This window comes from Ylistrum balloti, unplaced genomic scaffold (genome assembly GCF_031769215.1).
Source record: "Ylistrum balloti isolate Yb309-2 unplaced genomic scaffold, AGI_CSIRO_Ybal_v1 Utg371338, whole genome shotgun sequence".
In the NCBI taxonomy this organism is placed as follows: domain Eukaryota; kingdom Metazoa; phylum Mollusca; class Bivalvia; order Pectinida; family Pectinidae; genus Ylistrum; species Ylistrum balloti.
In genome coordinates this window covers 661,420-679,680 of record NW_026782711.1, presented here as the reverse complement: position 1 = coordinate 679,680, position 18,261 = coordinate 661,420, and the positions used below count along the sequence as shown (strand labels likewise).

Sequence of the window (18,261 nt, the reverse complement as noted above, 5' to 3'; positions counted from 1 at the left end):
ATTTGTATAGGTATGTTGATATAAAGATAGTTTAGGGGGAAAATTAGTAGATTTTCAACATTTTCAAAACCAGGTTTTCAATTTACTTACACACTAACAGCAGAAACTTTGATTTGAGAAAAGTGTTGCCTGTCACATTAACAAGTTCAGCTTAACATATGAAAAATGGGAAATTGCCTCGGACAGATTACATTCCTGCTGATGTTTTCCTTTATTTGTTTTGATTTTTTGTCATAATTTTTTTTCAATTGAAATTTTTTCAATAATTAGCTTTCTCTACTACCAATGACTGTGTTTATTACATGTATTTCAGAATGTACATATTGTTTATTCAGAATCTGATCTATACCAACATACAGGTTATTTACGGGATATACACCAACATACAGGTTCTTTACAGGATGTACAACAACAAACAGGTTATCTACAGGATGTACATATCATTTTTTCAGAATCTGATATACACCAACATACAGGTTATTTACAGGATGTACACCAACATACAGGTTATTTACAGGATATACACCAACATACAGGTTATTTACAGGATATACACCAACATACAGGTTATTTACAGGATGTATATATTGTTTATTCAGAATCTGATATACACCAACATACAGGTTATTTACAGGATATACACCAACATACAGGTTATTTACGGGATGAATATATTGTTTATTCAGAATCTGATATACACCAACATACAGGTTATTTACAGGATATACACCAACATACAGGTTATTTACAGGATATACATATTGTTTATTCAGAATCTGATATACACCAACATACAGGTTATTTACAGGATGCATATATTGTTTATTCAGAATCTGATATACACCAACATACAGGTTACTTACAGGATATACACCAACATACAGGTTATTTACAGGATGTACACCAACATACAGGTTATTTACAGGATGTACATATTGTTTATTCAGAATCTGATATACACCAACATACAGGTTATTTACAGGATATACACCAATAACAGGTTATTTACAGGATGTACACCAACATACAGGTTATTTACAGGATATACACCAACATACAGGTTATTTACAGGATGTACATATTGTTTATTCAGAATCTGATATACACCAACATACAGGTTATTTACAGGATATACACCAATAACAGGTTATTTACAGGATATACACCAACATACAGGTTATTTACAGGATATACACCAACATACAGGTTATTTACAGGATATACACCAACATACAGGTTATTTACAGGATATACACCAACATACAGGTTATTTACAGGATGTACACCAACATACAGGTTATTTACTGGATGTACGTATTATTTATTCAGAATCTGATATACACCAACATACAGGTTATTTACAGGATATACACCAACATACAGGTTATTTACAGGATGTACACCAACATACAGGTTATTTACTGGATGTACGTAGTATTTATTCAGAATCTGATATACACCAACATACAGGTTATTTACAGGATATACACCAACATACAGGTTATTTACAGGATGAATATATTGTTTATTCAGAATCTGATATACACCAACATACATGTTATTTACAGGATATACACCAACATACAGGTTATTTACAGGATGTACACCAACATACAGGTTATTTACTGGATGTACATATTGTTTATTCAGAATCTGATATACACCAACATACAGGTTACTTACAGGATATACACCAACATACAGGTTATTTACAGGATGTACACCAACATACAGGTTATTTACAGGATGTACATATTGTTTATTCAGAATCTGATATACACCAACATACAGGTTATTTACAGGATATACACCAATAACAGGTTATTTACAGGATGTACACCAACATACAGGTTATTTACAGGATATACACCAACATACAGGTTATTTACAGGATGTACATATTGTTTATTCAGAATCTGATATACACCAACATACAGGTTATTTACAGGATATACACCAATAACAGGTTATTTACAGGATATACACCAACATACAGGTTATTTACAGGATATACACCAACATACAGGTTATTTACAGGATATACACCAACATACAGGTTATTTACAGGATATACACCAACATACAGGTTATTTACAGGATGTACACCAACATACAGGTTATTTACTGGATGTACGTATTATTTATTCAGAATCTGATATACACCAACATACAGGTTATTTACAGGATATACACCAACATACAGGTTATTTACAGGATGTACACCAACATACAGGTTATTTACTGGATGTACGTATTATTTATTCAGAATCTGATATACACCAACATACAGGTTATTTACAGGATATACACCAACATACAGGTTATTTACAGGATGAATATATTGTTTATTCAGAATCTGATATACACCAACATACATGTTATTTACAGGATATACACCAACATACAGGTTATTTACAGGATGTACACCAACATACAGGTTATTTACTGGATGTACATATTGTTTATTCAGAATCTGATATACACCAACATACAGGTTATTTACAGGATATACACCAACATACAGGTTATTTACAGGATATACACCAACATACAGGTTATTTACAGGATGTACACCAACATACAGGTTATTTACAGAATATACATATTGTTTATTCAGAATCTGATATACACCAACATACAGGTTATTTACAGGATATACACCAACATACAGGTTATTTACAGGATGAATATATTGTTTATTCAGAATCTGATATACACCAACATACAGGTTATTTACAGGATATACATCAACATACAGCTTATTTACTGGATGTACATATTGTTTATTCAGAATCTGATATACACCAACATACAGGTTATTTACAGGATATACACCAAGGTACAGGTTATTTACAGGATATACACCAGAATACAGGTTATTTACAGGATGTATATATTATTTATTCAGAATCTGGTATACACCAACATACAGGTTATTTACAGGATGCAAACCAACATACAGGTTATTTACAGTATATACATATTGTTTATTCAGAATCTGATATACACCAACAGACAGGTTATTTACAGGATATACACCAACATACAGGTTATTTACAGGAAGTACATATTGTTTGTTCAGAATCTGATATACACCAACATACAGGTTATTTACAGGATGTACACCAACATACAGGTTATTTACAGGAAGTACATATTGTTTGTTCAGAATCTGATATACACCAACATACAGGTTATTTACAGGATATACACCGACATACAGGTTATTTACAGGATGTACATATTGTTTATTCAGAATCTGATATACACCACCATACAGGTTATTTACAGGATATACACCAACATACAGATTATTTACAGGATATACACCAACATACAGGTTATTTACAGGATATACACCAACATACAGGTTATTTACAGGATGTACATATTGTTTATTCAGAATCTGATATACACCACCATACAGGTTATTTACAGGATATACACCAACATACAGGTTATTTACAGGATATACACCAACATACAGGTTATTTACAGGATGTACAACAACATACAGGTTATTTACAGGAAGTACATATTGTTTATTCAGAATCTGATATACACCAACATACAGATGTGAAGGCTTGAGGATTGTGTGTTGGTGTGGGTGTGATGGTTTGATGGTGTGTGGATTGTGTGTGGGTGTGATCGTGTGTGAATTGTGTGTGTGTATGTGTGTGTGTGTGTGGGTGTGATGGTTTGAGGATTGTGTGTGTGTGAGTGGTGGTGTGTGTGGGTGTGATGGTGTGTGGATGTGGGTGGTGGTGGTGTGTGTGTTTGATGGTGTGTGGATTGTGTGTGTGTGTGATGGTGTGTGGATTGTGTGGAGTGTGGGTCGTGGTGTGTGTGTGGATGTGATGGTATGTGGATTGTGTGTGGGTGTGTGTGGGTGTGTGATGGTGTGTGGATTGTGTGTGTGTGTGATGGTGTGTGGATTGTGTGGGGTGTGGGTCGTGGTGTGTGTGTGGGTGTGATGGTGTGTGGATTGTGTGTGTGTGATGGTGTGTGGGTTGTGGTGTGTGTGTGTGTGTGTGTTTGTATGATGGTGTGTGGATTGTGTGTGTGTGATGGTGTGTGGATTGTGTGTGTGTGATGGTGTGTGGATTGTGTGGGGTGTGGGTTGTGGTGTGTGTGTGGGTGTGATGGTATGTGGATTGTGTGTGTGTGTGTGTGTGTGATGGTTTGAGGATTGTGTGTGGGTGTGGATGTGTGTGGGTGTGATGGTTTGAGGATTGTTTGTGTGTGTGGGTGTGATGGTGTGTGGATTGTGTGTGTGTGTGTTTGTGTGTGTTTGATGGTGTGTGGATTGTGTGTGGGTGTGATGGTGTGTGGGTGAGGATATGTGGATGTGGATGTATATACACTGCTACAATAAATCAGATTTAATGCCTGAAAAGTAGTTTTAAGGTGTAAATGTGATGTTTTTTTAATTGATTTCGTTTTGTTTGTGTTTTTGTTGAGTGGTGTGTTAATATCTATTCGGTGGGTATATACATGTTTGTCTATTTTATGTATATTGATACAGAATATGTACATACCAAGATTTATTTCCCTTAACATTTTTGTTATACTAACTTACTAAGTATTCTAAATAACAGATTTAATGTAATTATCTCATTTCTTCTAGACATTTGAATATCTTTTATCATAATGATGTATAAAGAAGATATAATTAAGAAATTGTATATGAGTAATGGCCAATGCTTGAGAAAATAGACAGAAAACTATGTAATATAATGTAAAGTATACTACAAAAATCAACACTAAAATGTATAGTATGCTTGTAGAATTTGATAGGGCTCTTATCAAAAGACAGGACTCTATGGTACAATAATAAGGACATTAGGAAGCATGCAAAAGGAAACTAAGAGGCAGCCATACACTTACATAATGAATAATTCCTTAAATTGAATGATCAGTGAGAAGAAAGGAAAGTACTGAACATAAGATGAGTGAGAGACCTCCTGTGTCACACTGTAAGAGGAGTGACTCCGGGGCTCCTCCTGTGTGAGGTGACATCCTGTAAGAGGAGTGACTCCAGGACCCCTCCTGTGTGAGGTGTCACACTGTAAGAGGAGTGACTCCAGGGCTCCTCCTGTGTGAGGTGACACACTGTAAGAGGAGTGACTCCAGGGCTCCTCCTGTGTGAGGTGACACACTGTAAGAGGAGTGACTCCAGGGCCCCTCCTGTGTGAGGTGACACACTGTTTGAAGAGTGACTCCAGGGCCCCTCCTATGTGAGGTGACATAACATTAGAGGAGTGACTCCAGGGCCCCTCCTGTGTGAGGTGACATCCTGTAAGAGGAGTGACTCCAGGACCCCTCCTGTGTGAGGTGACACACTGTAAGAGGAGTGACTCCAGGGCCCCTCCTGTGTGAGATGACACACTGTTTGAAGAGTGACTCCAGGGCCCCTCCTGTGTGAGGTGACATCCTGTAAGAGGAGTGACTCCAGGGCTCCTCCTATGTGAGGTGACATACCATTAGAGGAGTGACTCCAGGGCCCCTCCTGTGTGAGGTGACATCCTGTAAGAGGAGTTACTCCAGGACCCCTCCTGTGTGAGGTGACATACTATAAGAGAAGTGACTCCGGGGATCCTCATGTGTGAGGTGACATACTGTAAGAGGAGTGACTCCAGGGCTCCTCCTGTGTGAGGTGACACACTGTAAGAGGAGTGACTCCAGGGCCCCTCCTGTGTGAGGTGACACACTGTTTGAAGAGTGACTCCAGGGCTCCTTCTGTGTGAGGTGACATCCTGTAAGAGGAGTGACTCCAGGGCCCCTCTTGTGTGAGGTGACATCCTGTAAGAGGAGTGACTCCAGGGCTCCTCCTGTGTGAGGTGACACACTGTAAGAGGAGTGACTCCAGGGCCCCTCCTGTGTGAGGTGACACACTGTTTGAAGAGTGACTCCAGGGCTCCTGTGTGAGGTGACATCCTGTAAGAGGAGTGACTCCAGGGCCCCTCTTGTGTGAGGTGACATCCTGTAAGAGGAGTGACTCCAGGGCCCCTCCTGTGTGAGGTGACATACTTTAAGAGGTGTCTCTGGGGCTCCCAAGCCTGACACTTCTCAAAAGACTGTCGGGGAAATTGAAGTAAAACCCGTTGCCATTCCTCATTGTATTATAAAAAAGAATAAAGGACAATGGTATTGTCAACTTTAGTGTATATCGGGGCATAGTACTTCTGTAAGACTTCATATTTCGTACTATGATGATTGTTATCTTCAAATGTCAAATAATATCTGGTGAGCAGAGAGCGTTTTGACTGACTTGGAGGGGATGACTGTTCCTGTGCAGATAACCTTTGATTCACTTTTCATCAGATATAATTTCAGTTTTTGTCAATTAAGTTTACGAGTCTGTTGATCTCTGATACTTATGTTGATATACACAATATATCGGTATTGTATCACAATGAGTGCATGTAGTACGTTGTTTAACACTGAAATATTGACACTTTAAATGACTTGTTACAGGACTGTGTATGCGTTGAGTGATTGATATCGATACTATTTCCTGTTACAGATAAATCGTATATCCGGACGTCCACTATTGGTCAATACGCTGACCACCGATACGCCAGAATGTAGTTAGATATCGATGTTAATTAGGACAGAGACCAGTTTAAGAAATAGGAAGATGTTTCTATTATCTTAACATAATTCGCTACTAGGAAGCAAACTTGTCCTACAGAAATTTTATAAGAACCTATTCCCTGAATACTGACAAGCAAATTTTATCTTCTCAATAGCCAACTCCACAAACTGCAGTAGAGAAAAAATCAAATAGAGAAATCTTTGAATTAATGAATAAGGACAGTGGATACACAATACAAATTAATGCCTATAGTAAAACTCCAGAATTACATGTATCTATATCTTACTGGTGAAATAGCAGTTAATGACATGTCGTTGCAAGATGATTTTGATTTTTTGTTTTGTTTTGTTGCCGTATTGCTTTAAACTTAAAAATATGACGGAAATTTGCATCGAATTAATTAATGTGTTTCGCCCTAGTTTCAAAAACTAAATGTTTAATATTTTCAAGCGGTAAGTGATGTCGTGATATCATTGTGTTTAGATACTATCGATATATTTTGAATGTTTAAACCAATATTAATGTCAAAACAATGACAGACACGTCAATTCAGAAGCGTTACATAAATCAGCATATCTTTTACATCAACGTTTGTATTACTAGTTTCATAATTCCTTTTTTCTCTCCTATATATTGATATAATTTTGCTCTCCAAAGATCGATTTTTTTTAAAAAATCTATGACTCGGTCATAAGATTTCATATGAAATGAAAACTAATTAATAACTAATTAATGAAAATTAATTAATGTTTTCACATAAATTGAAAACTAATTATTCGATGTCGTGGTGAATTATTTACACTAATATTTGAACCTGTTCTCACACTCTGTTTTGTTATCTAATCTTGGGATTACGATGGGGTTATTTAGGTACATTGCCATCAAGAGGTGTGTATTGGAATAAATTGTATGATAATAATACGGTGACTGTCAAATGTATTTGAAGTGTTTGAATAATACATAGGTCGTGAGCGTCGATAGGCCTGATGGTGTAATCTATTTATTCACTTCCCCTCTCAATACTATTTTGGAGGAAGTATGGTAAAATATCTCGCTGCGAAACAAACTCTATTTTGATCATGATAATGTAGATAACATTTCGTTATGTATGGCATACAGAAGGTCTTAACGAGCAATGTCGAATTTTCAAGCCATCTCGAAATATCTTCATGGAGCATGTCGACATGGTAGTATCCAGATTATATAATCTATAAATTACATGATATTTGATATATAAAATTTCATATCTCATGTGAAATAGAAGATATCACATAAAAAGTAAATTTGGTATTTCATTTGATATAATGAAGTATCGGGTCAACTGGGCTGGCCTTAGATGGCGGTGATCAGTTGTAAACATTGGACGTTAATATTGTACTATTTATAGTAACCCAATATCTTCACTACCACGTGGATATTTTGGTGGTGTTTTCTGAACCTGGTTTATCGGGTATAAGCACACAAAAAATTATCAATACAGAAGCAATATCGTTCCCATCCACATCAGGTGTCATAACGGACCACGTGAGAACTCACGTGCGGATATCAGAATAGACAGGGGGTGGAGCGAAATGAAACATGACAACGTCGGAGAAGAGTGATTTTATCCGAGATATTTGACCAATGCATATCAGAAATTTGATCAAGAGTGACACATATTCTCAAAAGATAAAATGCGTTAAAACTGATCAACACAAATGTCCGGAGGAGAAAAGATGTTTTCTTTGTACTTTTTGTCACCTAACTTCAAAGACGTACATACATGACAATCTTGTTACCTGTTTAGAAAATAGCAGTCGGACGATTACCTAGTCGCACACGTAGCCAGAACACGGACGTTCGCCGGCGAGATAATACCCGGCAACGAGAGGAGTCGCGCAGACGGAAACCCTGTAGATAATTCACTTTGTCGATGTTGCATTCGTTTATGTTATTTTGATCACCACAAGGGTCTCGAGAGAACTTTCGAGTTCAGAAATACAAATTATACATTCATCCTCATATGTCCATATAAAAGTATTTTCTACTTAGACCATGCTTCCAGTATCTTCTTCGTTCTTAAGTTCCTGTAATTTGTTTATGATTAAGATAATAATGCTTGCCGCCATCATGGAACTAAATATTTTGTACAGGATGTCTATCGGAAAGCTATTCAACTTGTGCTCAATCCCTCTGTTGTTTGTGTTAATATAAAAGATATTTAAATCGAAATTCCATTGGAATAGAAACTCAAATTCCTTTTTCCCTATATTTAATTCCAATCATTGGACAAATTAAATCTAAATTTATATAATGGAAAGCTTGTCTTTTAAAAAGCCTGATGAAGCAAGAATGTAATTTTCAATTAAATCATGAACCGAGTTGTTTTGTCGATAGCAGTTCTATTTTCAAAGCACAATTTTTTTTGCGCGATTTTTTTTACATTTTCGAAAAAGTGAAAAAATATAAACAATCAGAAATAGCAACTCTCCAGGCAGTCTTCAATACCTCTATTATACGTCCGTGATAAAACATTTTATAGATACCCATCTGTGCTGAATTGCAAATTTTATATGTCACAGGTAAAATATGTCCGGAAGTTCCGAAAACGTCCGTCAGACACCACACGATGTACATGGGTGGTGTGACATTTTTCTTCCCTATAGTCAATGTGTAGGGACAGTCATGCGTTGGTCAAATTTAATCAATATCTACAGCTTTATACCCGGACTTGTCAAATTTGCCTTATAATCTCCTACATTACAAATCGTCTTTAGTTAAATTCCGCCATTTTTCAATCACCAGTATAACCCACTGACCTCCTTATTGATCTACTAAGGGTCTGGAGTTTTCTTATATAAATGATGCTGATTTGATTTCTCAAATCTCGGAGTAGTTTCTACACAATGGATATTTTTCTCCCCAGCGGTGGTATTCAGACCAATTAAGTAAGGAACTGTTGATCTCAGCAATGCTATAAGTGGAACTATTGTGGAGATGTCAAAGAGCTCGTCCCACCAGCTTATCGGACAGTCACGATACCAATTAGGATTTTATCACAGTTTTCATACTGTCGATTACATCTAATCCTTCTCCAGTTTACAATGAATAAACTTCAACTAATTCATATACCTCAGAATATACAACCGTTATCTATAGTGTTGTTTATCACGGACGTGTCATAAAAGGTACAACTGGTACACAGTGTTATTGTTGCTGTTTTCACCAATGACGGCCGTTTTACGGGCCTTAAAAGCGCTTGCATCATGTGATGTAAATTATACGCTTTCGGTTTCCATTTTTAAACCAAATCTATTATCAGAAAATGCAATTCATGCGGGAATGACTTAGTGAACACGGTTTAGTATATCTAGTATACATTGGACTTAGTAACACTCAACAAGAATATTTAATTATATTTTCACATAATTTAAAACCTGGTGAAAATTTTTATATAAATTTTGAATGATTGTGTAAGCAAACTGCAGAACGCTTCTGTTGGATTTCACTGATTTGTACATTGGAGAATATCGGATATGTGGTTATAGTACCAACGACAGAAATGAAGGTGGAGCGGAGGTGTTTAACAATTGGTTTTCTGCCATCTCGTCTAGTTGGAACACTAGTTCTGGGAATTATCCTTCTCCCTGTCATTCATGGTTTGTATAGTAATAACAAGATTTCAATTTTCAATTCTCCCAAAAAATATGACAAATCTTTCGCCGTTTTTATCTTGTTGACTTTCAAAACAAATGAGATTTTCAGTCCGCCATATAGAGCGGTAGTGGAGTATGGCCTAAATGTCAGGTATTCTTCGCTTTGCTTGTAATTTGTTCATTGGAAAAGCAAACTCGGAAAAAAAACTAAATTGTTTCATCACCATCAGCGCAAAGTTCTGTTGAGTGTTTTGTATCTCTAAAAATAACTTACTGCTCGTTATCTGAAATAAACTTTTCTTGGCTCTGTTATAACAATACAAACCCAACGGATTTAATTAAAAGAATTTCCTTTTGAGTTTCATGAATTTATATTTCTGCAACATGAACAATGACTGAAATAACAGAACACGAATTTAAGAACACTGGACGCAGTACCGACCAATAGATGACTGAATGATGGAATGAGTGAAAGAGATCACGTGAGCCACGCGCGGTATCCATTTAGCCACTCGAATAATCTTATATCATGGGAGACTTAATTTTGTATAAAATCCAAGACCTCCATGTACGATGATGCAGTATTAACTTAATAGGCACGCAATGAGGAGGAATTCTTAGAACTTTTCTTATGAGAAAATTGAAATGATCTAACTACATGAATGATATCATTTAATGTCTCTATTACTGAATAATTTGTTTTATGTTTTTTCTACGTGTTTATATATATCTTGATTAAGGGAGAAATACATTGATGATCGATATAAGTACTTGAGAATTTAACATCTACATTGACTGTGTCGCTATGTAAGTTTCAGTGAGCTGGTACCGGAAATTGCGAATTGCTCCAATTCATTTGATATCTTGCAAGGTTTTCAGTATTTATCGACATTTCTACTTGAAGAAAGATTCTTAATTTATCTGGTTGTCCGCACTATGAGGATGCTGGATTTTGTATAAATCAGTTTTCAGATCTGCATTTTTCCCCCAGAAGAACAAAATCATATCAATATTATTTATAGAAGACATAATATACATGGTTGAAGCAAGCAAGGACATTTAAAACGTTATGCTATGTACTAAAACAGATAACATCAATGCTAATATTTGATGTTTCGTTTCGTGTAATATCCTTGTCCAATCTGTGGTATAATGTAAGAAATGTGTATCTAGTATTTTCTTTTTGATTCTATTTTAATTTGACGAGAAAGAATTGACACATACGATTAAACACGTTTATGAATGTCTGCGTTGTTTTGTCTAGTACCTTCCAGTATATCTGTCATTCTCGTTGTCTCGACGAAATACCGTAAACTAAATTTCTATAGCACGCGATTTCCTTTCCTTAGAGGTTAATCAGCGCGAGAATGACATGTTGGAATGGGATGCTAAACAACAATTATATGATTGAATGATACTTTTTCGATAATTTCGCAAACTTGCTACAAAACGGAAATTTCGAATACATGTATGTCTTAAGTATATTGTCGCAATAACAAATGGTATATTATCAATGAATTAATCTCCTTCAATGGATTACAGTTTCACTGTATACGCGTTTAACACCGGGAGGATGTACAGAGGAAATATCCACGACAACTTTAGTTTGTGTTAATTAACAAAAATGTTATCATTTCTTGTGTAATGTACAACATTGATAGAAAAGACGTGAAAATAACACACGCAAATGTGAAATATTGTTTACTTTACAAATAACTTCCTTTGCAGGAGTCTGTTTGAGTTTGACAAACACCAAAGCTGAACTCTTCAGATCTTACGCCAAAATAACCTGGAGCATAGCTAATTTTACATCAGGATGTTCCATTTTAAACTGGATGGTGCACTACGACTCAGTCAGTCCGGTTCGAATCTACAACAACCGAAATAACACAGGAAACTACGTAAACCAGTCGTTTGTTCGAGTTTACCCGAACTTTAAGTACAACGTGTTTGTGGAGGCTTTCACTAATCTAGGAGTTGTACGATCGCCAGTGTTCGTGTACAACGCCCCGAAAGCACGTGAGTTTAAAACTAGATTTTATACCTATCAAACGATTTTTCAGACAAACTACAAATATATTATCAACGTAATCGTTATCAGGGTATCAGAAAGAAGCATGAAAACCAAGGCACCAGTAGAACAGTCTTTAGAAATTCAGGGAAGTCATCAAACTTTTACGGTACCACAACTAAACAACGTGTCACTATACGGTACCACAACTAAACAACATGTCTCTATACGGTACCACAACTAAAAAACACGTCACTATACGGTACCACAACTAAACGACATGTCACTATACGGTACTACAACTAAACAACATGTCACTATACGGTACCACAACTAAACAACATGTCACTATACGGTACAACAACTAAACAACCTGTCACTATACGGTACCACAACTAAACAGCATGTCACTATACGGTACAACAACTAAACAACGTGTCACTATACTGTACCACAACTAAACAACGTATCACTATACGGTACCAAAACTAAACAACGTGTCACTATACGGTACCACAACTAAACATGTCACCATACGGTACCACAACTAAACAACGTGTCACTATACGGTACCACAACTAAACAACACGTCACTATACGGTACCAAAACTAAACTCCACATCACTATACGGTACCACAACTAAACAACATATTACTATACGGTACCACAACTAAACAACGTGTCACGATACGGTACCACAACTAAACATGTCACTATACGGCACCACAACTAAACAACATGACACTATACGGTACCACAACTAATAACATGTCACTATACGGTACCACAACTAAACAACATGTCACTATACGGTACGACAACTAAACAACATGTCACTATACGGTACCACAACTAAACAACATGTTACTATACGGTACCACAACTAAACAACACGTCACTATACGGTACCACAACTAAACAACATGTCACGATACGGTACCACAACTAAACATGTCACTATACGGTACCACAACTAAACAACATGACACTATACGGTACCACAACTAATAACATGTCACTATACGGTACCACAACTAAACAACATGTTACTATACGGTACCACAACTAAACAACATGTCACTATACGGTACCAAAACTAAACTCCACATCACTATACGGTACCACAACTAAACAACATGTTACTATACGGTACCACAACTAAACAACATGTTACTATACGGTACCACAACTAAACAACGTGTCACGATACGGTACCACAACTAAACATGTCACTATACGGTACCACAACTAAACAACATGACACTATACGGTACCACAACTAATAACATGTCACTATACGGTACCACAACTAAACAAGTCACTATACGGTACCACAACTAAACAACATGACACTATACGGTACCACAACTAATAACATGTCACTATACGGTACCACAACTAAACAACATGTTACTATACGGTACCACAACTAAACAACGTGTCACTATACGGTACCACAATTACACCACATGTCACTATACGGTACCACAACTAAACAACGTGTCACTATACGGTACCACAACTAAACAACGTGTCACGATACGGTACAACAACTAAACAACGTGTCACTATACGATACCACAACTAAACAACATGTCACTATACGGTACCACAACTAAACAACATGTCACTATACGGTACCACAACTAAACAACATGTCACTATACGGTACCACAACTAAACAACACGTTCAGTTATTGTTATTGATGCCAATTTAGTCATAACTCTATATCTGTCGTCTCTAACTTTTAAAAAATATATATTGTGTGTGGAACCGACAACAACTAATAACATGTCACTATACGGTACCACAACTACACAACATGTCACTATAGGGTACCACAACTAAACAACGTGTCACTATACGGTACCACAACTAAACAACATGTCACTATACGGTACCACAACTAAACAACATGTCACTAAACGGTAACACAACTGAACAACGTGTCACTATACGGTACCATAACTAAAGAACGTGTCACTATACGGTACCACAACTAAACAACATGTCACTATACGGTACCACAACTAAACAACGTGTCACGATACGGTACCACAACTAAACAACATGTCACTATACGGTACCGCAATTTCACCACATGTCACTATACGGTACCAGAACTAAACAACATGTCACTAAACGGTACCACAACTAAACAACGTGTCACTATACGGTACCACAATTACACCACATGTCACTATACGGTACCACAACTAAACAACGTGTCACTATACGGTACCACAACTAAACAACGTGTCACGATACGGTACAACAACTAAACAACGTGTCACTATACGATACCACAACTAAACAACATGTCACTATACGGTACCACAACTAAACAACATGTCACTATACGGTACCACAACTAAACAACATGTCACTATACGGTACCACAACTAAACAACACGTTCAGTTATTGTTATTGATGCCAATTTAGTCATAACTCTATATCTGTCGTCTATAACTTTTAAAAAATATATATTGTGTGTGGAACCGACAACAACTAATAACATGTCACTATACGGTACCACAACTACACAACATGTCACTATAGGGTACCACAACTAAACAACGTGTCACTATACGGTACCACAACTAAACAACATGTCACTATACGGTACCACAACTAAACAACATGTCACTAAACGGTAACACAACTGAACAACGTGTCACTATACGGTACCATAACTAAACAACGTGTCACTATACGGTACCACAACTAAACAACATGTCACTATACGGTACCACAACTAAACAACGTGTCACGATACGGTACCACAACTAAACAACATGTCACTATACGGTACCACAACTAAACAACATGACACTATACGGTACCACAACTAAACAACGTGTCACGATACGGTACCACAACTAAACAACATGTTACTATACGGTACCACAATTTCACCACATGTCACTATACGGTACCAGAACTAAACAACATGTCACTAAACGGTACCACAACTAAACAACGTGTCACTATACGGTACCACAATTACACCACATGTCACTATACGGTACCACAACTAAACAACGTGTCACTATACGGTACCACAACTAAACAACATGTCACTATACGGTACCACAACTAAACAACGTGTCACTTTACGATACCACAACTAAACAACATGTCACTATACGGTACCACAACTAAACAACATGTCACTAAACGGTAACACAACTGAACAACGTGTCACTATACGGTACCACAACTAAACAACATGTCACTATACGGTACAACAACTAATAACATGTCACTATACGGTACCACAACTACACAACATGTCACTATAGGGTACCACAACTAAACAACGTGTCACGATACGGTACAACAACTAAACAACGTGTCACTATACGGTACCACAACTAAACAACATGTCACTATACGGTACCACAACTAAACAACATGTCACTATACGGTACCACAACTAAACAACACGTTCAGTTATTGTTATTGATGCCAATTTAGTCATAACTCTATATCTGTCGTCTCTAACTTTTAAAAAATATATATTGTGTGTGGAACCGATGAAAACATACTACCTGGATATTCCCCCTTGTTTTTTTAGGTCCAGGAGCTGCTCCGGGCAAGTTTCACATGGTGTCCAAGACACATGACAGTATCAGTTTGCAGTGGGACACGCTCAATCTTTTTTTGAAGAACGGAAATATCTTAGGCTACACGTAAGTGTTATCATTCTCACTATACTGTACAATGTGCAAGTTTTGTTTTCTATATATTTAGACTTACGAGATTTCATCAGATGTATACTCATTAATGAAAAAGCCATTTTAACTTCATCTGGAATGATACCCTGACTCGACCAACAGGGACAGCTTGCCAGTGATCTATATGATATACATGGTGATGTTATACATGGGAAGTTGATGACCCTATATAACCCTGAAAGGTCTGGTTACGGCACTCAAAATGGCAAGTAGTATAGTACATTTCAAATTTTAATCTCCCCTGTTTTTGCGGAAGCCAACTTGTCTTACTTTGGTACGAGTCAACACAGAAGTTTTGAATATCATACTACATAAAAAAGATATATTCAGCTGAACTTAAAGTGTCTTCATGGAGAGAAATAAACTTATTACAGAAGCTGCAGTCTCAATCGACTCTCGTCCTTTATAAATAAAGCATTTTAGACATGGCCAACGTGTCTTTAGCAAATGCTGATTTTGTCCAAAATTGAACATATCATGTAGAGTGGACATACTTATTTTGACAATTAGTTTGTATGCTGTTTAGTTAAATTAGAAGATATTGTGAACAATGTTTTATGATCTTAATTATTTATCTATATTGATTATATTATAGCACATCATCAGATATCAATATGTATTGTTAAATAGTAATATTGGTTCCTTTACAGATTGACATATAGAATGGCAGGGAATAGCACAGAAATGTCTACCAATGTTACAGGGGAGAACACTTTAACAGGAGTCATCCGGGGTCTACAGCCGTCTACACACTATCAGATACACGTGCAATGCGTCAATGATTGTGGTCTTGGTCCTGCAAGCTTACCCTGGCTCGACGTCATCACTGAAGCACAACGTTAGTAAAAAGTGTTTTTATCAGTTAATTAAGTATTTTTGATTGGCCGGAAGTGTGTCTGACCTAACCACAGACAACTTTTTTGAATAAATGACGATGAGATTGTTACTTTATTTAAGGATGAACTTAAATTCATTTCTTGAATGTTTTACCATAATATGAATTAAGGGAGTATACGCGATACAGCTTATGGCATGACTTTACTTCTTTTTTTTTGTGTTATAGATCAACAAGTCTTTTTTATTTTTTGGGTCATGACATAACAAAATGGCGCATGAAAATGCTTGTTTCATAGAGGATGAAATAATTCTATTACAGCCACTACGGTTTCCACCAAAACAAGTACAACGTCCACGACTGCATCTTCAACCACAACCACTACCACCACCACTACAACTACAACCACTGGTCCGACATCCACGGTGACTACCACGCCAACAACCACTCTGCCAACCGTAAATGCTCCAACCACAGGGAACGTAGCAGCACCTGGTCAAACGTTGTCAAACCCTGTCCCTAACACCCATGCTGTATCTAACGTTAAAATGTCATCAACGACAAAGTCAAGCCGACAATCTCAACAAACAACAGCACATCTGGTGGCTTCTGTTGTGACATCACCAACGGCAGCTACCGATAATATCCCGGCGAAAACCGATTCAAAACACACGACGACACCATCAGCAACCACACTTAACGGTAAGCATCAGTTAAAATGTCAGATTAAGGACGAGATGTCCCAAAACTCGGATTTTTATAAGCGTAGCTTCATTTTTTAGTTCATTTGCAAGTGACATTAAAGGAGCGAAAAGTGAAATGTATCTTAATCATATATGGAATCACTGAACAAGATTAACAAATTTGTAAAAGGAAACAAAATATTTATTTCGTCAAACTCGCATGAATATTAAATGAAAAAATCTGATTCACTGAGTATTATTGTATATTTTAAGCAGCATTTTACTAAACACGGTCGGATAAAATCAAATAAATTTATAATTCTGTCACCGTCGACACTGGATATATCTTGTTACCGCAACGATGTCAGATTTAAGATAAAACATACAAAAGACTTCTGACCTCGGCTATTGATTAGGGCTTTCATACTCTACCATAGCTTTCTACCTTATCACGTCAGCACCTCACTCTGGTCAAGGTCTCAATGAATTAGCTTTATAACCATTCACTGGTAACTTTACATTGGTCCTTCTCTACTTTGGTGGTGTAGATTGTAATAAGGAAATCAGGCCGTTGTTTGCAGTACATTGTTGAAATGTTAAACTTCTGAAGGATATATTTTAACTATTTTAATATGTAAAATCTGTTGGAGCTGATGTGAACATTAGTTTTTTTTTATATATTAATGCTATAACTGCAAAAAATCTCTGGAAGCCCTACCACTTCATGTGCTTTGTTTCTTGGTTTCTGTGTCAGGATGT

General features: G+C 36.7%; 1 protein-coding gene across 8 annotated transcripts in view; it reads right to left on the bottom strand.

The window, feature by feature from the left end:
- The window catches only part of LOC132562096 (protein amalgam-like), a 414,615-nt gene that overhangs the window by 76,104 nt on the left and 320,250 nt on the right, over positions 1 to 18,261 (bottom strand). The window lies entirely within an intron of this gene.